At 40.3% G+C, this 25074-nt stretch overlaps 2 long non-coding RNA genes across 7 annotated transcripts in view; one reads left to right on the forward strand and one right to left on the reverse strand.

Moving 5' to 3' along the window:
* LOC144293829 (uncharacterized) overlaps positions 1–25074 on the reverse strand; it is a 130075-nt gene that overhangs the window by 30380 nt on the left and 74621 nt on the right. For 2 of the 3 annotated variants that reach the window (XR_013361146.1, XR_013361145.1), the window contains 3 exons: positions 23103–23302; positions 20137–20443; positions 14018–14165 (listed from right to left, as the gene is read on the reverse strand). This is a non-coding gene — a long non-coding RNA (uncharacterized LOC144293829). The remainder of the gene's footprint in view (positions 1–14017; positions 14166–20136; positions 20444–23102; positions 23303–25074) is intronic. The other variant, XR_013361147.1, reaches the window with a different exon arrangement.
* On the forward strand, positions 9769–20635 carry LOC144293821 (uncharacterized). Of its 4 annotated transcripts, none has more exons than XR_013361144.1 (5): positions 9769–10201; positions 10575–10693; positions 11551–11669; positions 12692–13359; positions 20215–20635. It is a non-coding gene; the product is annotated as an uncharacterized LOC144293821 (long non-coding RNA). The 4 variants fall into 4 exon arrangements; XR_013361142.1 differs by lacking the exon at positions 20215–20635 and adding an exon at positions 16922–17119 and having other exon boundaries at positions 10430–10693; XR_013361141.1 differs by lacking the exon at positions 20215–20635 and adding an exon at positions 16922–17117.

Genomic DNA, 25074 nt, shown 5'->3' on the forward strand with positions numbered 1-25074 from the left:
CATATGAAAATTAATATTTTAAAATCTTTAGTGGAGAAGAGGACTCTACCTAAATAAACACATAAATGACTTCAAATAGTAAATAGTGTAATGGGGGGAAAAAACCTAACAAGGTCATGTGGGCCGAGTGACTGGATTGGGGTCAAGGGGCTCCCTGAGTGGGGGACATGTGAACTAAGACCTGAATGGTGGTGAAGAATCTGACATGGGAAAGCAGAGGACCCACTGCCTCAGCCCAGAAGTAACAGGTCTCACCTATGCTTACATTTCATGGCTAGTACTGGACACATGGCCTCAAGTGACTAGAAACAGGCTGCGTAGTAATAGAGTCTCCTTCATACCCAAGAACAAAGGGAAGACAGTGGTGAACCAGCAATGTCTACCCAGTGGTTCAGAGGAAAGAGAATGAATAAACAATGACTTTGCTGTCTGAAAATACAATCAATATTTAGTACTTAGTATGGCTTAAAAAATAAGAGGCAAAAATGGTCGTCAGAGAGATCAGCAAGTCATTGCCCATTAAAGGAACCAGAAAGGCTGGTGCATGGCTGGGCCATAATGACAGAAAAGCAGCATGGTAGGACATGAGGAGCAGCTAGAGGATAGAAAGTACAATGTGGGACAAGCCAGGCAGTATGGATTTTCCTCTAAAAGCATCGGCATGCCTTTCTGAGGTTTGAAAAAGGGGAGACAGGTAACCTGACTTAAATTTTTAAAGTATCTATTTGGCTGTTGTGTGTAGAATAGATTCCAAGGGGGGAAACATAAAGATGGGAAGAGAGTCAGGAGGTTCTGCACTAGTCCAGATGACAGAGGGTGGTCCCTAGGTCCCTTTGATACCCTGGACAGAGGGTATCAAAGAGGATGAAAAGTAGTTAATGTGAAACAGATAGAACTTTGTGGTAAACTGGATGTTAGCAGGTAGATACAGACAGTACTGGCCACTTGTTTTGCTTCCCATCCTTATTTTCATCCATAAACTTAAAGATGCCAGGATATATGCAATACTATGCTCTCCATTGCAAAAGTTTTATGATTTGGGGATGCCTGAGTGGCTCAGTTGGTTAAGCATCTGCCTTTGGCACAGATCATGACCCCAGGGTCCTGGGCTTGAGCCCTGTATCCAGCTCCCTGCTCAGGGGGGGAGTCTGCTTCTCCCTCTCCCACTCCCTCTGTCCCTTCCCCTGCTCATGCTCTCTCACAAATCAATAAATAAAATCTTTTTTAAAGTTTTATGAATTGTTTTAAATAAAATAAATGAGACATGATGAGGTAGTGACAAACAATTTTAAGTTGAAAAGTGAAATAGTTGCTAGTCTTGGCCAAGCCAACTGTTACCTTTAAAAAATACAGCATATTCAAAAAAAAATAAATAAAAAAAATAAAAATTAAAAATACAGCATATTCTTGAGTTTGGATTCTAAAATACACCTTATGATTCAGAGTACACAAATGCAGAGTATGAGTTTGTATTGAAAGTTATCTAGAAATTAGTTTATGATCATCTCCTAATGGTAGTCCAACTATCAGAGTAGCAATTAAATTTTATAAATCTCTGCATTCATTGTCAATGCCAATTATATGCTACAAATGCAATTTCCTCACTCACTACCATCACTGGTGGCTTTGTAATTACATTTAAAGAGCAACGCTCCCAACCTTATTTTTAGAAATGTTAACTGCAGCCTTCTAGCCTTTTACATTTTGTATAAAAACACAGGTTATTTTTACATGACGTTTTTTAAATGTTCAAAGCTTTCAGTGAATGGAGATGTAGGCAAAAATGAAACATAAGCATTAGCTATTGAGATATATTGAGGTTTGCATCTGTGTTACATACTAGGCAAAATGAGGTGCAATAGAACTGGCTATTTGCCATAGGAACCACAAATATACCAGACTAGACTGAAGTAGAGCTATTGAAATATCTATTTTGTTGTGCAATGTGACTGGACATGTGTAATATGCAAATGAATCTGAGTCATGTCTTCCATGAGGTTGAGCACCAGCACAAAGCAATGGTGTGATCACAAGACAATGCTCACAATAAGTGGCTGTTTGCGGTATTTTACCTATTTTTTCATATTTTAAACAAGGACTTCTCCAGTTCTAGATCTATCTATACACATTTTTCTGATACATATTATACACAATTTGCGGAAACCACTCCAGAAACATAGAGAAGGTCCCAGACTAAATCTAGAGATGTGCTAACCTGTCTTGCTCTTTGCTTTTGTGCAACGTGGCTGATTCTTCAAGTGACAGGAATCATTCCATTAAGGGGACAACATATTACTGCCCTAGTTGCCTGGCTGGTACTGGTGAGACTAGGTTGCTTTCACTAAGACCCTCTATGGGAGAAACTCTTTTTTTTTTGGGGGGGGGGGTATAGTAAGGATCTAAAGGGATTTACCAAGATAAAAGATACAGTGGAGAGAGAAATAGAATGCCAACAATGAAGAGGAAAAAAAATTAGGGAAAGGGGACATTCCAAGTTTGGAGGATTTTTTTTTTTTTTTTTTTTGGTTCTTTTGAGAAATGATTTTGCAACTTTGGGGTGAGGGGGATCTTATATCTTCCTCTTTTTTAGATTTGGAATGTGTCTGTGACGTAAGGACTTACTATAAATGCGTACATCTATTTCTCCTCTTTTTTGTTAAGAAAATTGTCATTAAATGTGCTGCTGCTGCTCCCTTATTTTGCACCAAGTAAATGTTTAAATATTTTAAAATAAACATGTTTCAGCTGACTGCTGGAAGAGATTCATTACAACCAGGAGGAACTCAGTGGAACTGTTCAAGGAGATCTGGTTAATATCCCTATGATTTATCCTTGTGGTGGAAATTGCACTAATATTTACACGAAGGGCATGGTTTGGGGGCAATGGCAAGGCCCGATTGAAGTGGGAATTTGCACAGTCAATGCCCACTAATGAAAATAGCTACAGTTCAGTGCTCTTTCCAAAAGCATAATTAGGCCCTTCAAATGACATGTTATTTTCACATTTTTACTCTTACACTGCAAACTTTTTCTTGCCATCCAGTGTCTGTATTGAGATTATTACTTTGCAAAAATAATTAAGCAAAATAATACTAAGCCACTAGGTAACTTCTAAAAAATGTATCTTGGTTTTTCTTTTGTAAGCTGTACCAATGGGAAAATCATATTTTCTTGGTATATGTGTGTGTGTGTGTGTGTGTGTGTGTGTGTATGAGTTATCTGTACAGTGTCTGAGTAACATTGTAGAACTGCATTTCTTGGTATTCTAAACACTTGAATGACTTCCACGTGGGTGGAAGAGAAATGACAGACCAAAAATTATACTGAAAATACAGTGGTGCGAAGATCCTTGTGGGTGTCCTCATCTAAAATGATGAGTGATCAGTGGGAAATCTCTGACACTGGTTTCTAGGTTTCTACTTTTTCTTTGTTCTTGCTCTCCCAAGTTCAAAAGTTCTCTAATTTGTTTGGGAAGCAGAACATCCTGGAAGTCAAGCTATTCTTCACATCACATGATAAAATACAGATATATTTATTCCAATCCAAAAAACGGATTTAGTACCAAAAAACTTATGTATTGTATCTACATCTAGATACAGACAACTTACATAAATATATAAATATTCATTTTATGTATTTTTCAAGAATATTCAGTGTTGGTGTTGTAAGTCACACTCTCTGGATCTTATATTTATAAATAAAACAAAGCTGCTTCCTGGCTTCCAGTTAGGGCTGTTTCCATCTTTTCCTGTTGGTATTTGTTTGCTACTTATTTGCTTACTTTGGTCCTAACAGATAAGATGCAAATGCTGATGTCTTAAGAAAAATTCATGAGAGAAGAAAATCCAAAATTTCAAAAAGATTCTATCTACTTATTTGAAGTTTTTCTGAGAGCTGAGAAAATTCCATTATTTGATTTTAGCAGTGAAGACAGTGATCCAACTCAGAGTTCAGCAATAATGGATCAGAGCATAGCTTGAGAACTGTTCTCCTAATTTTAAGTTGAACACCCACTACAATATCTAAATGCTGCTCAGAAGATAGAAAGAGGGTATTATTATAGGCCACGGTTAACTGGAAGGCAGCTTCCTTTACAAAAAATTCTTCATTGAGCTCTATGTGTCTGGCTCTGGCTGAAGCCCTTTGCACATATTAATATTTTTAGTCTTCAAAACTCTAAGAAGCAAATAATATAATTTGTTCATTTATTGATACTTTTATGCCAGGTACTACTCTATGTCCTGGAGATAGAACATGAACAAAACAAAGTCCCTGCTCTTCTACAGGGGTACAACTCTGTCTACGTTTAAATCTCTATCCACTTTTATGAGTTCTGTGACCTTGGGCAGATTACATAACTTCTCTGTGCTCCAGCCTCTTTATCTGTAAAGTGTAGATGATAACAGTTCCCACTTTAGGAGGTTGATATAAAGTGATATGATATGATACTAATGAGTTAATAGTTATAAAGCTCTTGGAACAGTGCCTGGCAGATAGTCAGCATTATGTTGTGTATGTTCTTGTCAGGATCATTGTCCTGGTAAAGTGCTTCCTCTTTGTCAGTCACTTTTTTAAACATGCAATTCATACATGTAGTGGTAATAAATGATATGAAGAAGAATGTGGTAAGAGAAATAGACTAAAAACAGATGTGGGGGGTTCATTTTATACAGGTGGATGGAAGAAGCCTCACTGTGACATTTCAACAGATACCCAACAGAGGTGAGACATGCTATCATGGGGACAGCGTAGGGAAGGAGTGGTCTGGGTGCAGGAAGGTGCAGGAACAAAGAACAGAGCCAGGAGTGTGTATCCTGGGTTCAAGAACAGCAGGGAAGCCAACACAACGGAGAAAAAGAGTGTGATGGGAGATGAGGAAAGAAAGAGCAAGAATCATATTGTCACCAGCAAGACCTCTGTGCTCAGGACTAACTATCAATTTTACTTCTTAGAAACTAATGAATTTCTAGAACAGTAAAAGAAACAAACACCACCTGGCCTAGGCAAATTAGAGCTTGACCACCAGGGCGATGCTTGAGAAGCTAAACAATAAAGTACCTGGCAGTTACCTCAACTTTATTATAATTTTAAGATCCCTGCCCTGGGAGAGGCATAAGCTCCATTAACATAACATACAGTGCGTGTAGAGGCAGGTTGTCTGAAGTGCACAGGCGCAAACCTCTGCCCGCCTTTTCATTGCAATGACAAAACTCTCCCTCTGAATATTCACCACAAACCCCAAGTAAAAAGAACCCCTTTATCCCTGCTCAGGGAGTCACGGCTTTGGAAACTATTCCCCATGATCTCCTTATTTGCTTCAAATAAAGTTGCCTTTGTGTAACAACTCCATCTAGTGTAGTTGATATCTGCAGCTCACGAAGAAGCAAGCTCCCAGTAGGTTCATCGCAGTATCAGGAAGATCCTTGTATGAGAACCTTCTGTTTTAATCAGAGCTGAATAAAGCTATAAGCCTTAGAACAGACCCCCAATAAGTTGTATCCATCGGGCAGCCCAGGTGGCTCAGCCTTCAGCCCAGGGCGTGATCCTGGAGACCCAGGATCCAGTCCCACATTGGGCTCCCTGCTTGCAGCCTGTTTCTCCCTCTGCCTGTCTCTCTCATTCTCTCTCTGTGTGTATGTGTCTCTCATGAATAAATAAATAAAATAAAAAAAAAAAAAAGTTGTACTCATCTTCCTGACCCAGGTTTTAAATAACTAGGTGAAATAGAGCAAGATGTTTTTATCTGTTTTTCTCTTTCTCTTCCTCTCTCATGTATCCTGAGCAGTGGAACAGTATCAGGCATAGAGCATTCTCTCACAAAATACCTGATGAGTGACTAAAGGGAGAAATTCTGTTCTAAAGTATAAAATGGAAGCCAACACAACAGCTTTGTTAACGATTGAGGCAGTTGTTAGATGCTGCTTTGGGTTTGTCAACCAAGCAGACCTGCTAATATTGAACCCAGTGTTAGGCAGAAGGAAGCAGTGATCACTGCAGTCAATTGGCAGGGCCAAAGCAGCCTGAGAAAGACATGATGGCAGAGAGAAGAGCGAGCCTGCTTTCTGTTGGCTGTCACTCCCAGGGAGTGAAGTGCCATGCCTGGTTTTCTGTCCCACACTTATCAACCGGATAAGTCAATCCATCTTCCCAGGAGCAGAGTATCCAGAGACAGAGAGAAGCTAGGAATGTATTTAGGAATTACTCCCTCCATACGGAAACCCAGAGGAGAAACAGTACTGAGTGAGATAGGCACACATTCCAGGATCTGGAGCAGGGTAGGACGTTCTCTGATTTACATTCTATCTGCCCCTCCTCCAGCTCACTGCTCCGGGGAAACAAGACTGGATGGTAGGGAGGGCCTCTGAGAGCTCACGTGGGATGAGGTCTGGACATTTCCCTTTCTTGACTCTGGTAACTACCCAGCTCTGAGACAGCACACTGTTCCCTTTTGACTTCCCTCAAACCTGTCCTTACCTTTGTTAACTTGCTCCTTTACTAAACTCTTCAAATTACCTACTTTGGGTATGCCCTCTGTTTCCTGCCTTGGTCCTGATATAGAAATACTGTGGCTTTGGCTGCTTTGTGGGAAAAAGATTATACGGAGGTGCAGGGGTGAAGTGAGAGGAGGAGGAGGAAAGTTTAAAAGCAGACCAGTAGGGAGTGGGTTGTGACAGTTCAGGGAGATGGTGGTAGTGTGCATCCGGGTGCCAACAACAGAGGTAGTGAGAGGTGGCTGGAGTCAGGATTTAATGTGAAGGCAGAGCCAACAGGACTTGCTGATGCACTGGATATGGGACGTAACAGAAAACAAGTGTCAGAAAAGACTCTTCATTTTACAACTGTGGAACAGAATGGTGCTGTTTAGAGGCCTGACAGGGAGAGAACTGGCTGTGGTGTTTTCAGAGGTGGGAGGATATCCTCTAAGAATTTGCAAGATTGCATTAGCAAGTATTTTCCTATTGGTATTTTCATCTCAAAACTGTAATTCCTAAAGCCTGTCCTGTGGCCTTCTGTGGCTTCTCCAGTTATCTCTGTTGCAGATTTTTCAGCCATAGGGAATGAATTTTAAACCATTTTAATGAAAAAAGCAAACATGTAATTATGCCAATGCAGCCTTTTTAAGAAAAAAAGAAAGGAAGTATTTTAAACCAAATTGCCAATGGTTGTTGCAATTGCAAAACTCTTGATATCTACTGGTCCACACACTAAAACCCTAAGTTTCTGAGCACTGAATCTTCACACTGGACCCACCGGCCATAGATACTTCTGACAACTAATGTCTTCATATGCTGAGCAAATATTTATAATATATTCAGCAATATATTACTAATAATGTAGGTACACATGTTATGTGTGCATGTGATGAAAATGAAACTGGAAACATATGAACCAAATTGCTAGGACTATACACAACTTTTTATTTTCTCTTTGTACTTGTCCACATTTAGAGTTTTCTAAAAATAATCAGGTATTAGCTTAAGAAACCTTTTCTATTTTGATATTGAATCTTTATACAGGGCTTTACCTGACCATCTGTCTAAAATAGTTATATGTTTGTCCCATCCAGCTTCCATACAAATGCACACACAGACTGCTTTATTTTTCTTCAGAGCATATATCACAACCTAAAATGATATTATTTGCTTATTGTTCAATTCCATCAATAAAATTTAAGCTGAGAAGTCTTTGCCTACCTCTTTCACTTTCTCAGTACCCAGAGCAGTGTGTGGCACTTAAGACGATGATCAATAAATGTTTGTCAATTCACAGACACACACACACACACACACACACACACACACACACATTTATTTAAAGGTATTTTGCAGCAGCGATTGTCATGGTGATTCTAAAAAAATCTACACCATTTGTAGGAGTATAAATTGATATAAAGTTTCTGAAGATATTTTACCACATATTAGAAAAAGAAGCCTAAGAGAAATCATGACCTCCATTCAGAAACTACTTGTAGGGCTTAACAGGAGATTCAGACAAACATGTATTTATAAAAGTGTCTTTGTAGCATTTATATAACAGAAAAATAAGGAGGCATAGTTAAATATATTATGAAAAACCCATAAAATAATAAATCATTATAGCAATTAAATTGCTATAGACAGAGGTATATCTACTATTATTAAAGTTGAAGACCAGGTAACAAAGTAACATGTTCAGCATAATTCCTTAGACATGGGAAAACTTGGGGAACTCTAGAATATTAATTGTGGTTATTTCTGGATCCGGAGACTGTAGATGTTGCAGTTTCTTCTGCGTGCTTATCTACACATATTTAAATGTCTATAAAAAACTCATGAAATTAAGTGTTGTTTTCATTTTTCAATAGTGTTAAAAATCACAAGCAATCCAAAATGGATTTCCTAAGGACTCATAACTATAGCATAGCTCCAAGTGGAAAAAGTAAAATTCGCAAATGAACTAGAATCGTAATAATTTCTGAATATTTTCTCTACTTGTTGCCCATTTTACCCAAGTGGAACAACATGTCTCTGGGCTCTTGTAGAGTTACCACCGTCTGCCAACAGAAATTATTATTGGGAATAATAATTAGGTTGACAATGAAAACCCTGGAGGGTATACAGGAGCCACAATTCACCGTTATTCTTGAGTACATTCTACAGAGGATGGAACCAAGTGGCGAGGTCCTCTTTCAAATTCAAATGGAATAAATAATAAGCACCACTACCTGTCCTGGACCCACTGACCTAAGCTCTGAGGAAACAGTATATGTGACCACACTGCTCACCAGAGACTATATTTACTGATGAAGCTGAGAAATTTTGCATTGGAAAGCCATTTGGGGTGCGTTCACACATAAGATGGCATTAGAGGTGAAGAGTGGCGTTGTGGACGGTACAGGTTACTTCCTTCTGCACCACCAGTTGCAAAAATGGGATCTGAAGGTTGATATCAGTCCTGAAGACATGTAAACACTTCGAGTGCTTAAAAACACAAGTTTAAAATTTTACTTCATGCTTTTTAGGCAGGACTTTTCACATATTGCATTCAAGGCTCCTGCTGTTTTTGACCCTTGTATCTGACCTATTCTCGGATCCCTACTTGAAAGGTGATTGGCACTTATCAAACAAAAATTCCTGAGAATACTGCTAGTTCAGGACCAATATGCCATTAAATTTTAATAATGGTAACTTCTCTCAATTCTCAGGAAGTGGCCACTAGATAGGATTTCCTCCTAGGCCTCTTTCTTAAAGCTTTGTCCTGGGGCCCTTTATCTGCCAGGGGTGAAAACAAAGAAACAAAGAGCAGCAAGCCAGTGTTAAGGGGAACCAAGAAACAAAGCCTAGTTAGGGGCTGTGGTGCTGGGAGAGCAGGTGTAGGTCAGTTTCTGCAGGACTTAAGCTGCCAGGATATCAAACTCTGGCTTTATCCTGAAGATAATCAAGAGTCCTGGATGGAGAGACAGAATACAAATTTAAATGCAGCCTCTAAATTTCAGAACCCGAATCCATTGATAAGAGTCCATTTTAAAGAGGAATCTCCAGGCTTGGGGCATGAGATCATGCCTGTCAAACAATTTCTGTCCATCTCCAAATTAGTAATGGGTGACTTGGCACCCTGGCTGATGAGCTGGCAAGAAAGGAGCTATTGTGTGTCATACCGGGGACCTCCACAGACACCCGGGGCAATGTGATTTGTCACTTAAAGGAGGAGACAGCCTGAGAGTGCCCCACTCAGTGCCTGCTGAGTCATCCTACTCTGGTAGTTATTTAAACAGAAGCCTCCAGCAGAGGCACGATCAACACTCCACTCAGACAATGGCCAGACCTCCAGAAGTCATGTCTAGCTTAGATTGCAACAAGTGCAATTTTCACAGTTTCTGTCCTCTTTTCCGGATATTGTCACACTGGGGATCTGACTTCTGGCTCTTTTTCTCCAAACTGGCCTACCCAGCCAGTCCTCCCATGAGACTTGGGCCCCAGAGGTCACCGACTCCTTGTTGAGTTTTCCCATGGTCTCTCCGACTTGACTTCCTTGGCTTTCTTCTAGATCAACAAACACTGGTTGAGCATCTGTTGTGGGTTAGGGACTGAGCTATACAGGTAAGGGGTGACGAAAAAACAATTAAGACACATTCCTTGCCTTTTAGGAGCTCACAGTCCAGGGGAAGAGGCAGTCCGGAAACCGGGCGACCACAATATATGAAGGGACGCCTCTAAGACAGGTGAGTACAAACAAAACGGTGTTTTGGACCTTAATTTTAGGGGGGACCACTACTCTTCCCTCAAAGCCACGGCCCTCTCCGTGTGGCTAGGTGGGAGGAATTCAAGGGCTGCGGAAGGGTGGAGGATTCAGAAGGGCATTTCCACCTGCCTGCCGGACGTTGCCCCGTTTGACCTGGGCTGAGCGGCTGCTGTCTGGCCCTGAGCGCTGCCCGTGGTTCTCTTCCCAGACCATCCTCTAGGTGCTCTCGTCAGTGTGTCAGATGAGGACTCCCTCACATTTGGCTGTCATCTGTCAGCCACAACTGTCCCGTCCGGAGGAGCTGGCTTCGGCCGCTCCATTAAGGATACCATTTGACATCACATGTGCTGCAGGTGCTGCTGATGAAAGTGCTAAAGGAGCTGGATGTGACTGACGTCGGTGGGAAGGACGAGGCTGTGTGCGCGCATGCAGCTGTGCTGTCCAAATGCTGTCCTTACCTCCCAATGGAAAGGTATTGTAAATAAAGTGAAAGGGCACCAGCTTATTTTAAACGCCAAGTATGAGCTAGGAACTGTTCTTGGCACTATGTAAAAGCTTTATTTAGTTCTCACAGTAATATTGTCCTTATGCTAGAGTCCCACTGTATAGACTAAGGAAATTATGGTTCAGAGAGGTTAAGGTCACACAGCTGTGCAATTTTTGGTTCAGCTTGAATGTGAACACAGGTCTATGTGATTCTGAATTTTGTGTTCAACTGGAATGGTTCACCGAGCAGCTGTAGAATAGTAACATGGCAATAGTATTTTTTTTTAAAGACTTTATCTGTTTGTTTATTTTAGAGAGACAGAGAGGGTACATGAGCAGGTGGGAGGAGGAGAGGGAAAGGGAGAGTGAGAATCCCAAGCCGACTCTTCGCTGAGGTCGGAGCCCAATGTGGGGCTCGATCTCATGACCCTGAGATCATGACCTGGTCCAAAACTGAGGTGGTCACTTAACCGACTGCGCCACCCAGGCACCCCCATGGCAGTAAGATTTCTGATTCCTGTCTGATTTTCAACCTTGTGTGATATAAATACAGGACGTATAGCATGAGTTTCTGAATCTTTGTTTTGAAACACGAAACCTGAAAAATTGGAGTAGAAGGAAGCAACAAATATATAATAAAACCAAGTTTATCAGATGAAAATATGGATAAAAATGTTTACATTCCCAGAACTGTAAATATTGAAAAATAAAAGACACACTGAGAAAATATGTCTGTTTTTATGACTTGTTGATATCCAGGGGGTTTTTCCTTAAGCCTCAAAACAATTTACAGCATTGCCAGCAGCATTCAGTACATTCAGAACAGGATCATTTCACCCACAGCTGATGGAGGGCCATGCTTGGGACAGCACCAGAAGAGCCTTCCAGCAGACAGGCCAGGGAGGAAGCCAGGGTCAGTGAGTGAAGAGGAGAGCAGAGCCATTTAAAGCAACATGGTTTATGTAAGTGTGATCTAATTGCTTCCACTGGAAATGGGTCAGATTTGAGTCGAGAGAACCTGGGGCCTTTATGACCCCAGTGAAATCAGATTATAGCTTTTCTTCCAATCTCCTTGGAGAATATGGCCCTTGATGAAAGAATGATGCTCGGATTCATTTCAATCTGCCGTGTTTCCCAGTCTCTTCTTGCCTCCTCGGAGTTGATTCGCATTTTTTTTTCTTTTCTGATGAAACACATTAAACTAAACAGGATATGTCATATGACAGACTGTGATAAATTTACTATTGGGAATAGGGGAAAAGTATGGGATAAAGAAATAGGTCTTTTTTGTCTCTCACGGCCATGATTCAGTTCTGACTCAAAAGGAAGTGTGCCACCTACTGAATCACGGAAACCACTTCCTGTAGCTGTTTGGTTTATTCTGGAGGGGCATTAGGCCAAGTACTGCCCTGCCCTGACCCTGACTGGCTCTTCAGAGCCAAAGCGTTCACAACTTGAGGTGGTTTGGCCTCAGACTCTGAGAACATTACATATTAAATTACAAGTGTTTCGTTTCCTAGCAAGGAGTCTTTAGCAACATAAAAACGAACATGTGTTATTTGCAAACTGAGTGTCTCCTTACTCAACCTGAATATCCTTACTTTTTCATAAGGTATGTATTCCAGATGACTACTCTCAAGATCTGAATTCATGGTGCTTCTGTTTTTCCTGAGGGCAGTTTGGGCAGTCTGTAGGGTGGCATTAACCAGATGCGGTTTCAAGCGTACCCTTTCATTAGTGAAGCAATACTAAACTTGTATTCATTCATGCAATGTATTTTTTGGAGCACGTGCTTACTGCTGTGTCCTGTACAAGGGAAGGGTAGAGGATAAAGTGCCAAACAAGACATATGGCTCCTGACCTCATGGTACTTATGACCTGCACTGTATGGAAATTATGTTCTCTCTAGACTCCAAGATTGTGCTTTGAACACAATTAAAAGGAACATCAACTAAAGGAAAACTTGTTTCCTCTTTGCCCACAGGACATTTTTGACACCAGATGTGTGGGTTTCTCTACACCAAGGAATTCTTCAATTCTCAGCAACCACTGACTATCCTACAATTTAACTCAACTCTGACAGTAATTGGCCAGGATTAGCACACGCCCTGGGTATAAGGGCTCAGTCCAACAAGATTGCACTTTAGATGCCAATCGTAAGACCCAGGTTGTCACCTGCACTTCTGATCAACTGAATATAAACTGAGTTTTTCCACCATCTCCTCTTGGGGTTTGAAAATTAGCCAGAATGGCTCACAGAATTCAGAAAAATACCTCACTGACATTTACCAGTTTATTATAAAGGATACAACTCAGGAAAAGCCAGATGGAAGAGATACATATGGGAAGGTGTGGGTGGAGGGGGTGTGCAGCTCCCATGCCCTCCCTGGATGTGCCACCCTCCTGGCACCTAGATGTCTTCACTGACATGGAAGCTCCTTGGACTCCATAACTTAGGGTTTTTATGGAGAGTCCACTGTGTAGACATGATTGACTAAATCATTGGCCACTGGTGAATAAGTTATCATTCCAGCCTCTTTCCTACCTGGAGGTCAAAGGGTGAAAATGAATGTTCCAACCCTTAAATCACATGATTGGATCCTCTGGCAATCAGCCTCCACCTTCCAAGAGTCATCTCATTAGCATAAACAGGTATGGTTGAAAAGGGCTTATTATGAATAACAAAAGATGCTTCTGTCACCTTATTCCTCAAGGAATTCCAAGGGTTTCAGTTTTAGAGGCTCTGTGCCAGGAACCAGGGAGGAAGACCAAAATATATATTTATTATACCACGTTCATGCAGCCCCAGCATCTAGCCCTGGGCCTTGCATAAAGAAGCTCCTCAACACTTGAGTAGATACACAAAAGAAAAAACAAAAGATAGAATGACAAAAAGATGGAAAGAAGGAAGGTGATAGTAAAGGGAGGAAGGAAAAGAAGTCATCTCACAGTCATTTCTTACTGTATTTGCAGATGAAGATGAAAATATCCAGCCATTTGTTTTCTTCCATAGTGTCAATTCCAAATAGACTACAGATTTGTGCCCCTTTGTGCATCTAGAGAGTCTGTAGTGCTTCAGGAGACAAATGGGCTCCTCATCAGGGAGGTTATAGTACCAAGGAGGTCCGTTCTGAGGCCAGGTAAACATTAGAAGTCCTGAGAACCTTCTCTGAGAGTAACAGGCTCTTTGTTATCTCCTCAGAATAGGCCAGAATCCTGAACCATAGATAATCTATTATTCTCCTGGGGATCCATGCCCAAAAGATGTGTCAAAGAATGACTGCAAAACTGTGTAACACTAAGCACCCACCTGATAGAAGAGTCCTGAGAATTCAGTGAGACAAAGGGCGCCTGCGTGGCTTAGTCAGTGAAGCATCTGACTCTTAATTGCAGCACAGGTCTTGATCTCAGGACGGTAAGTTCCAGCCCCATGTTGGACTCCATGCTGGGCGTAGAGCCTACTTAAAAGAAAAAAAAAATTAAATGAGACAATGTCTAGTTGTCTAGAATAGTCCTTGGCACACAGGAGGCTCCTTGTAAATAGAAGCTATCACTACTACAAATTCTCTTAATCTCATTACCATTACTCCTCCTTCTACTACTGTTGCTTAGGTTATATCCATTAAAGCCAGCAGTTTTTCCATTAGTCTGACCAATGGCTTGATGTTTAATGATGGAATTCTATGATTCGGTGTAAGCCTCTCTAAACCCATGCTTTCCTTTCAACAATGGTAAAAAAAAAATTTTTTTAAGTTTTTATTTATATTAGAGAGATAGAGTAAGGGAGAGAAAGCATGAGCAAGGTGAAGGGCAGAGGGAGAAGCAGACTCCCTGCTAAGTAGGGAGCTGGACAAGGGACCTGATCCCAAGATCCAGGGATCATGACCTGAGCCAAAGGCAGACGCTTAACTGACTGAGCCACTCAGGTGTCCCCTGACAACGGTAAAGATTTTAAATTGACCTCCAGTTGAAACTCCTTGTCAAGAAGAGATTGTCTAAGTTATTTACTGATGTCCAATTTATGAGAGCAATAGCTTTTCCCAAATGTAAGATTATATAACATTGAATGTTTTAAGAAGTTATATGTAACCCAAATATAACTAGCATTATAAGATAAATAGAGGCATATTATGAATTTTAAGTATTTGAGCAAAAATTGAATCAAATTGGGCAGCCCCAGACCAGAATTGGTCAAGAGGGCTCTACCCACAAGAGCTAAGGGAAAGATTTTTCTAGAAAAGAGGAGGAAGAAAAGCAAGAAAATTATTTGATTGTCTAGAGCTTAAGGGCTTGCCTTATTTGGGAAAGCCTAACTGACTGTGATTGGTTGTCTTTGTTTCAATTTCTTAACCTTGAGGCATTACAGGCTTAGGTTTTGGTTTGCTTATGTAGGCACCCAAGGCATTAGAACCACCCCCGGCTAAAGCCTTCTTCTGTTAATTAAATGTTAGGCTGTTTGGCCCCTACCCTAAGGCTACTCTCTACACATTTGACGTATGGGAGGAAGAAGAAAAAGAAGGGAAATAGGAAGAGATACAAAGGAAAAAAAAAATCCCCACCAGAAATACTGAAGAGAGATGGAGGTTTTTGAAGCTTCCCTAAATACTGCTGAGGTATTTGTTTTGGTATCTCACACCACAAAGATAAGTAATATCTTGTTCAAATCTTGACCAGTTTCCCTCAGAGTTCCCCTTTCCGTAGGAATCCAACATCTCCCTTCAGAGATTCTTCTTTACGTGGATGTCACTCTTTTACATTGTTTCCTCCAAATAATCCCAGAGTCTGCCACCAGTTTAACCTCCTCTGAGCTTCCCTAGTTCCCTCACCTATCACATCATTTGGCTCAACAAAGGATGGGAAGTGAGACCCTAAGCAAAGTTTTTAAAATCAAGGCATTATAAAAAGCTGTTTAGCCAAGAATCATGATAACAATTACAGGCAAACAGACAAATTAGGTCACAAGTCTCAGAAGCCCAACATTATTTTAAATCCTCATCTCCACCTGCAGTTTTGTTACCATTTTGGGTTGTTCCTTGATCCATCCCAAGTAGCTATAATAGTACCTGGCAAAAATATTTGCTGAATAAATAAATTAGCTTAAGAGTTTACATTGCAAATAAAACCAAATACCATTAGATTATCCTTCCTACTTTTTCCTCTTAAATATTCTGTGTGAGGGGCACCTGGGTGGCTCAGTGCTTGAGCATCTGCCTTTGGCTCAGGTCGTAGTCCTGGGGCCCTGAGATCAAGTCCCACATCAGGCTTCCCATGGGACCCTGCTTCTCCCTCTTCCTACGTTTCTGCCTCTTTCTCTGTGTCTCTCATGAATAAATAAATAAAATATTCTAAAGAAATATTCTGTGTGAAACAAATAGTCACACATATATCCATATGAAAGAATATAATTTCCTGCCATTAGTTTTTTATTATGTCAGTTAAGGTCAAATGTCACAAAAAATCACATTGAACTCTTGACCAATCTATCTATTTTTTCCATTGGAATATTGGCCCAACTAAGAAATAACATCAAGGAAAAATTATTTGTTGGCAGAAAAAATCCTCTCTAAATTCTTGTGTGTTTTGTTTTGATTTTTCCTTAGTGACTAGAGGTCAGTTTCAATCCACTGAAGCACAGATTCCAAATTTTCAATCTGGTTTTCTTGAGTACTGACAGAGTGCCAAGAATGAGGCAATGACACAAAATCACTACCAAGACACACACACACACACACACACACACACACACACACACACACGAGTCCAGGGCATGTTCTGGTGACTTGCAAGCTTCTTTCTCTCTAAAATATATCCTCAAATTCATACTTTTTAACTTGAAATGGATCTACTCCCTGTCTCCCAAGCAAATTCTTTTTTTTTTTTTTTTTTTTTTTTTTTTTATTTATGATAGTCACAGAGAGACAGAGAGAGGCAGAGACACCGGCAGAGGGAGAAGCAGGCTCCATGCACCGGGAGCCCGACGTGGGACTCGATCCCGGGTCTCCAGGATCGCGCCCTGGGCCAAAGGCAGGCGCCAAACCGCTGCGCCACCCAGGGATCCCCCAAGCAAATTCTTATGGATTTTTTGTCTAATACATTGGTCAAGGTATTCCAAACCTTGGTATCTAAAAGATATCATAATAGAATCATCTACTGACCAAAGATTACGTATCTTCTACTTATCCTTTCTTGTTTCCTTTTAAAACTTGAATTTTAGGGACACCTGGGTGGCTCAGCGGTTGAGCATCTGCCTTCGGCTTGGGATGTGGTCCTGGAGTTCCGGGATCGGGTCTCACATTGGGCTCCCTGCATGGGAGCCTGCTTCTCCCTCTGCCTCTCTCTGTCTCTCATGAATAAATAAATAAAGTCTTTTAATATGTTTAGGTGTGGGTCAATGACTATATACATTATTATTGAAAAAACAATTTCGTTTTAGCCTAGTAATAAAAAAAAAAAAAAAAAAAACCTAAATGTTATTTGGCAGCCCCCAAAGAATCACATGTTTAATGTAGTGGAGGGACAGTGCCCTAAAAGAAAGGGTGGCATTCTGGACAGCCAAAAGAACAAACGTCCACTACAAGTAATATGAGCACCAAGTTTGGATGCAATCCATCTCTCCTACGAGACTGGTGGCAATTCACTTAATCTGAGCCCCAGTTTTTTTTCAGCTATGACCAGAGATATCAACACCCAACTACTTATTTTGTGAATCCCTTCACTAAAATTAACTGTTATCTGTTGTTCTGTGATTCTATAAATCTCAGAATAATCTTTTCCTGTTATAGCCAAGTTGTCTATCATGGTCACAGAAATTCACCTGGTTATTTTGGCTTCTCTAATCCTGCCGGTGAAAACACCTCCAAGGGAGCTTTTGGTCAGGAGCTGACAATGGCATTTAAGGTCACCTGTGCTTTTGATAAAGGAGAATTTGAAAGGAGACCAATAATATATATATATTTTTCACTTGGACCCACTAACTTCCCTGATAAGGATATATAATTCATATTTGTTAAGTCCTAATTAATGCCAAGCCCCTTTTATGCATTATGTCATTTAATTCTTACAGTAATACTTTCAGATAAGTTATCAGCTAGCGTGTTTGACTCTAAGTTAAAGGGAATAAAAAAAGCACAAATCTCCAACCAACTAAAACAAGGGGACTTGTTTGCTCCCATAACTGGCAGTCTAAAGAGAAAGCTGCTTCAGGATTGGTTGAGGAATCTAGTGGCTTCATACTATTACCAGGTTCCTAGGTGCAATCTCTGTCCTTACGTCCAGCATTGCTCTCCTCCTAAACACCCATTTCCCTCCGTAGCATGGCCATCAGTAGGAAACTTGCTTCCTTACTGATATCTAGCAAAGGTGAGAGAGTGCCCCACAAACAATGAAAAAAGTGAAAGAATTGCCTTCTCTTCCTTATGATCCACCTTCAGTCTGATGTTTATCTTTTAAATAACAGCTATAAGAAGTAGAGTTGGGAGGAGGAGAAATACTATGGTATGATTAACTCATCTCATAATCCAGAGGATTATGATTATCTTGATTGATTTGGATAATTATAATTTACGCCTGATGCTGGGGCAATTCTCCATACTACAATGCCTACCACACAGTGCAAAAAGAATAGATCAAATTGGGAGAGCCAACTATAATGTGCACTATAGGTAAATATTGCTAATTCCCAATTTACAGATGAGAAAACTGACACACAGGGGAGAAAGGTTAAGTTAATTTGCCGAAGTTGATAACTGAATGTCAACAGTCTCTCTCCATTCTAATAGTCAGTTATTCTCCTGCATTTCTTTCTCTCTCTTTTTTAAAAATATTTTATTTTATTTTATTTTATTTTATTTTTTTAAAATATTTTATCCATTTATTCATGAGAGACACAGAGAGAAAGAGAGGCAGAGACACAGGTAGAGGGAGAAGCAAGCTCCATGCAGGGAGCCCGAGACGGGACTCAATCTCGGGTCACCAGGATCATGCCCCGGGCTGAAGGCAGCGCTAAACCACTGAACCACCCGGGCTGCCCAAAAGATTTTATTTTTAAGTAATCTCTACACCCAACATGGGGCTCGAATTCACAACCCTGAAATCAAGAGCACATGCTCCACTGACTGAGCCGGCCAGGCACCCCGCTTGCATGCACTTCTTGAAAGCTTAAGATGTATACAAGGAATTCCAAGAATAGGAGAAAGGGCATAAAGGAAAGACCACAGGACTAGGCATCAAGAGATTAGTTTCCAGTCTTGACTCTCCCATTTACTAGCTGTGTGACTTCTGTGAGAATGAGAATAATAAAACCTACTTACTGGAGTAGTAGCAATACTCAAAGAGGAACCCTGAAGAAGAGTGGCATCATTTAGGAGCTTACTTGAAATGGAAATTCTTCATCTCACCCCTGACTCACTTAATCAGAAGGGGGGGCGGGGAGGCAGCAATAAATACTTTAATAAGCATTCCAACTATTTCTGATGCTTGCTAAAATTTGAGAACCACTGGTCTAACACATTGCCTGGTGCAAACTTTGTATGTTCTTATGTCCTAAAGACAATGAACATGTTGACTTCTATCTCTAAGAGCTTATAAGCTAGGGAAACAAAGAAAAAGTTCCATATTAAATTCTTTAATACAGGACCATACTGAGTGATAAATGATCGAATACAAGCTTAATGTGCTTTAAAAGCTTATTAGGGATTGAATTTATTTCTAACAAGGGGAATCTCAGAAGGCTTTATAGATAAGAAATAAAAAGGGATAAAATACCTATAAACTATAAAGTAATGCAGATAATTAAACTTCCAGGGGTTACTGCAAAGTTGTATCTAGAAAGTTAACTTAAAATATATCAATACAGGGGTATCTGAGTGGCTCAGTTGGTTAAGTGTCCAACTCTTGATCCTGGCTCAGGTCTATATCTCAGGATTGTGAGTTCGAGCTCCGAGTTTAAAAAAAAATTATATAATTTCAACACTAACAGATTAGATATCTCATATTGAATGGGAATAACAACCCATCAGAAGTCAGAAGAGGCAGGTTTTAGTACTGAAATTACATTTACTAGCTGCCCCTCAATGTCCAAGTTCATAAAAAAAAAAAAAAAGAGAGAGAGAGGTTGGTCTGGAACCCTGGTTCTTAATCAGGGGAAAGTAAGGTGGGCCCAAGAAATGTGTAGATTTAAAGCTTCCATAAGGGAGTGTGGGTACAGCCTGGTTAAATAGCACTGGACTAAATTGTTTGTCTCTAATCTCTGGCTGTAGATTATTAAAAGTAAAGTTAAAACATCAAGGAAACGTAATTATTATTTACAATTTGCAAGCCCATCTCTGCTTCTTCTTTTTTTTTGCTTAACATCTCTGAAAGTGCTCCAGTACCTGAACACCCAATTAATCAAAGGGAAACATCTGTAATATGTAGCAACTAAAATATCACCTTCCCTGTGTGGATCACAAAGTCCTTGGCAATCACTTCCATACCAGACTAGTGAGTATTGTTGTTCTCATTTTCCAGATGGATAAACAGAGGATAAAGGCCTTGTTTAGTGTCACACATTTCTGTCACCAACTGAGACACAATGGATGTCAGTCTTCTCATTCCTTCAACAATAACGAGCTTTCAAGCTCTTACAGTCAACAAGAACTTTTGGAAAGATTACACTGGCTGAAAGGCATATACATGGACGACATCCACAAATAGAAGGAAATTAACTTGAAGTTGAGTGTCCGACTTCACTGACTCTCTGGTAGAGACAAAAGAAAAGTTTTAGCAAAAAAGAGTCTGAAAGAAAATAAATTATATATAGCTGATTATTGAGTATTGTTTTTACACAGTAAAACAAGTGAAAATTACTCTTCTTTAAGTAGTGATTCCTATCTCTTAACTGAGTCATACATTCATTCAATAAATACTTATTGATTGCCTTTTATGTGCCAAGTCCTCATTTCTGTACTGTGAGCAGAGCAGATAATAATAGTAATAACAATAACAGCTACTGTAGCAGGGACCAATATATTAATAAATAATAACTGTTGAATAAAATGCCAAAGCTCAATATGCACAAGCCTTCTCTTTGGGGCTACCTCCATTTGACTATATACAGCTAATCTGCTCTGAAATTCTCCAGCTCTGGGAAGAAGTGCTTTCCAGCTGTTGTTGAACCTGCCTCTTGTGGATGCATCCACCAATGAGCATGGACTTATACTCATTGTCCTTGGAAAGGCAACCAGAACTGAGAGCATTATGACTTCTTCACCATGATTTTTAAATTACTAGAACCAGTTCTTCTAATTTCTTTCTTGGTTTCCTACAACTCAAATACAGAAAGAGATTGGAAAATAAATGCTGTCTTAATACTGCTTTAACACAAAACAAGTATTCTTTCAACTGTGCTTGCAATGGAACAAAACACAAGCATATGTGAGATTAATTTTCAGTGGTCAATTCATCACATACAGGATTTATAAGAGTAAGTGCTTTGCGGGGCTCTACAAAACATTCCTTCATCTTTCTAAATGCCCATGTACTCACACTAATGGTGCTCTCAGATGTTAGGAAATCTTTTGAGACAGAAGTAGAAAGGGATGGGGGGGGAGGGGATAGAGTGATGCAATATTTCTGAGTGTCATGTGATTTCACAATTTGTTTTTCAATCTGCTTGGACTTCCAAAAAGAAAGACTCTCGTATCAACAAGCACATAAACTGAAGCTTAAAACACTAAAAACAAAACCATAGAGTCTCAAACATATGACATGTATATATTCATATTATTTGATGGGATGCTCCTGAGAAATGTGAATTTTTCTCTGACAGGTTTACCAACTTGCTTCATCTGAACACATGAACCATAAACAATACCTAATGAGAAAACTTTCTGTCTTCTTCAAGGTCAAAGTTGGAACAAGTGTAGGGAATTCAGTTTTCCTTACTCGACAATATTCATCATTCTTGTGCTCAGTATGCTCATGAAAAAATGCAAGCCTCTTATAGTTAGCACAAAGACACAGCAAATTTTCAGGGATAAAATATAAACTGATGAAACTGGTAGGATGTAAAAATACAGTTATTAACCTCTTACATTCCTAAAGTTGAAACTCTATGTTTGTCGTTGTGAAGAGTCAGTCAATGTAACTGTAAACAAGAAAAGCAATCCTTGTTTTCCCATTCTACTAATTTAAGCACCTATGACAACTTTTGCTGTTACTTAGCCCTTAACCTACTCATGCTTTCCAAGTTTCTGTGTCTTTTTCCACTATCTGTTGAGCATTTTAGGTGCAGTACAGACAGCTCAGTGATAATAGGTAAGTGAGGAGGAAGGAAAAAAAAAATCAAGTTCCAAAGTGGCATTATGAATAGCAGCAATAAAACATAATTGTCTGGAAAGGACAGCCTTGGAGGCAGGTGGGTCAAATAAAATATGCCCTTGGTTTGGACTCTGGAGATGCTTTGACTTTCTCTATTAAGCATTTATTTGGTAAATAATAACCAGTTAGCTTTTCTGTGACTCTTGATTTTTAAAAAAGGTTAAAAGCAAATGAAAACATGACTTTGTTTGTGTGTTTATTTATTTTTGTAACCTCTACACCCAACGTGCAGCTTGCACCCACAACCCCAAGATCAAGTCACATGCTCTTCCACCTGAGCCAGCCAGGTGCCCTAACATGAGTTTATTTTTTAAAGGAAATTTAGCAATTAAAATATAAAGTGGCATGAATAGATTATATGGCAATATAATGTAAATTGTTTAGTTGCCAGATCCAGAAGCCTGAGACAATCTTCACATAATTGCAGAGTCTCACTGTGTAATTCTTCCAATATTTTTGGATTTTTTTCACCTTTACTATCCCACATCATATTTTTTTTTAAGATTTTTAATTTATTTATTCATGAGAGACACAGAGAGAAAGAGGCAGAGATACAGGCAGAGGGAGAAGCAGGCTCCATGCAGGGAGCCCGACGTGGGACTCGATCCTGTGACTCCAGGATCACGCCCTGTGCTGAAGGCGGTACTAAACCGCTGAGCCACCCAGGGATCCCCCCACATCGTATTAATGGGTACCAACACGTTTATTTCATTCAAGTCCTAGCCAACTTTTCCATATAGATTAAGAAGTATTCTCCCATACAGCTGTATTTTAAGTCCTATGCATTTAACATTTCTGTATAGAAAAAGAATACACGCTAGAATTGTGATGATATGATGAATCACATGTCAGTAGCAAGTTATTATATAAAGTTGAAGCTTGTTAGAGCAGAAATGGTACTAAAAATAAAATCTCCCCCCTCCCCATAAACTCTTCTAATTCCCAGGGCCATCATTTTTAAATAAATCTTGCATATATTTCTTCCATATCTTGCTAGTTTGAGAGCATTAACATTTGCAAAGTGTGCAATTCATTACCAGGTAGTAATTCAAGCAAAGGAAGAAATCTGGCTGGATCAGTGATGTGTCAGCAAGGCCTGAATCACGGGAGGTTGGTCTCTGGTGTATCCTCTTGGTCCAAAAAGTAGGAGGTGGTGGTCCACTGAGCCAGGAATTGCCTGGCAGTATCAACATCCTGGCTGTTGCTCAGGGTAGGTTGCATTTTTTGGCTTTTGCTCCTGAAACAAAAGTTCAAGTGTGAAAACCGGGACTGAAGCCTCTTCTCGGCTGGAACCAGGACACCCCCAGTTCAGCCAGAAGTTAGTTTGAGGGTGTAGTGGCCCAGCATTCCAGGAGTGGCACATGTCAGCAAGATGTGTGCCAGGGCCATGTCCCAACTGCAGAGCAGGACTTGCCACACATCCTTCACTTCATGAATATACTGCATTTCTGGGCGCCTGGGCAGAGACACTGTTGGGACAGAATCAAGATGTGACTTCGTGCTGAGTCTATTATCTCAGCCGGGGTAGGCATGGATCTGAGAAGAGTTAGGCTGTGGCCTCTAGATTGCAGACCTCCTTCCTTCCCCACAGTGCACGGGATCCTTTATCCTTTATGCTTTGCTTCATGTCCCTGAAGAGTAAAGAGCTCATGCTTGCTCCTTTTGCATCACCAAATACTTCCACAAGAGTGGTCTCCAAAGCTGACTGTATTAGAAGGAAGAAACACCTTCAGACCTGTGCTTCTGACACAATGTGTCCCTTGTGGACCTTTCTCTAAACACCTGCAAACATATATGTTAAGTGTTTCCAAGAGTTTGCGCCTTCTGGAGGTTTGTTTTGTTTTTACAAAAATGGGCAGCATGGAGCCTCTTTTCCCTCTGCCTGTGTCTCTGCCTCTCTCTGTGTGTCTCTCATTAATAAATAAATAAAATCTAAAAAAAAAAAAAAAAAAGGTCTCTCGATGTTCTCTTTATCTGCTGAAAATGTGTGTGCACCTGGCAGTTGGAGGGGGTGTAGATGAATGTGCCTTTCTCTTCTCCCTCCCAGCCTCGCTCCATGAGCTGACTCTGTGTGACCTCATGACAGAGAGAGCTTTCTGGTGTGGCATCTGGGGCCTGGGCCATGCTGCAGAGGCGTGGCCACCGACACAGAGAACATCTGGTTTTCAGGTACAAGTCACACGGCCAAGACTCAGGTGCTGGTGTTTCAGAGCCTCACCCAGTCCGGGAGCAGATTGATTTTAACCAGCTAGTAGGAAATATATGAGTGAGTTTGCAATATATGATTTAGCTTAAAATGTCAGTGATTTGAATACAATGAAATTGGTATGAAACTTGCCAGTGGCTACAATTTGTGGTTCACTTCTGTGCTGCTTTTAGCACAAGAAGCAAGTATGATGATATATGTGCGAAACGGCAGTCTCATCAGCTGTTAACTTACACATAGACAGAAAATACAGTGCTTTTCACACCTCCTAATTGCTTTTCTGTTAAGGAAAGTATAACTGCAAACTCTGAAAGTATAGTATCCCCTTACGTGATCGTCTCATTTCATTATCAGGTAACATATGATGAATATTGTTGAGAAGTGACTAAAAGACACATACGTACAGGGAAGTTAGGGTTAAGGCACCACTCTCACAGAAGACAAAGACTTTCTGTTCACACTCATTTATCTCTGTACAGAAATGTGTTACTATTTTGAGATAATTACTGATGTTTTTCTTTCTTGCATTTCTCCTTTGCCCACATCAACCTGTAGGTTAGTGGAAGGGAATGCCTTGGAGTAGGAAGGTTATAGACTAAAGAAATAAATTAAAGTACTGGGTAACTTTTTGGAAGGCTAAAGTAAATAGAATTGCATTGAAAGGCAAATACTTGTATGAGAAGAAAGGATGTTTTAAGCTTCTTAAGACTTAGAGCCTGGGAGCAGCCCTGGTGGCGCAGCAGTTTAGCACAGCCTACAGCCCGGGGCCTGATCCTAGAGACCGGGGATCGAGTCCCACGTCG

Source organism: Canis aureus, chromosome 2 (assembly GCF_053574225.1).
Source record: "Canis aureus isolate CA01 chromosome 2, VMU_Caureus_v.1.0, whole genome shotgun sequence".
Lineage (NCBI taxonomy): Eukaryota > Metazoa > Chordata > Mammalia > Carnivora > Canidae > Canis > Canis aureus.